The sequence below is a fragment of the Triticum aestivum genome, chromosome 6A (assembly GCF_018294505.1).
Source record: "Triticum aestivum cultivar Chinese Spring chromosome 6A, IWGSC CS RefSeq v2.1, whole genome shotgun sequence".
NCBI classification, from domain to species: Eukaryota; Viridiplantae; Streptophyta; class Magnoliopsida; order Poales; family Poaceae; genus Triticum; species Triticum aestivum.
The window spans coordinates 108,103,542-108,103,925 of record NC_057809.1 but is presented as its reverse complement, the minus strand read 5'-3'; positions in this window follow the sequence as shown (position 1 = coordinate 108,103,925).

Below are 384 nucleotides of genomic sequence, written 5' to 3'. Positions count from 1 at the left end.
GGGAGGCCGGGTAGCGGGGCGAGCCGGACCCGGCTAAGCATGGGGCGGCGTCGGGGAGCCGGACGCGGCCGGTGCGGAGGCCGGCACGGGGCGTGGAGGTGCCGACGGATGTGGTTGGTGGAGACGGCAACGGGGCGCAGGGCGGAGAACCCGGCCGCGGGCCGAGGCGTAGCCGACCGGCCGGGGTCGCGCGAGGCGGCGGGGCCAGGTTATCGTACGGCGGGGGCCGGGCGACGGAGGCGCAGCCGTGAGCGATTGAAACCGATGAGCGGCAATCCGGCCCGGCGCGCGGGCGGGAAGCGGAGCCAGCCGGATAAGGCAGAGCCGGTCGGGGGCGGACGGGCCACGGGCGGAGGCGGCCGGTGGTGGACGAGCCACGGGCGG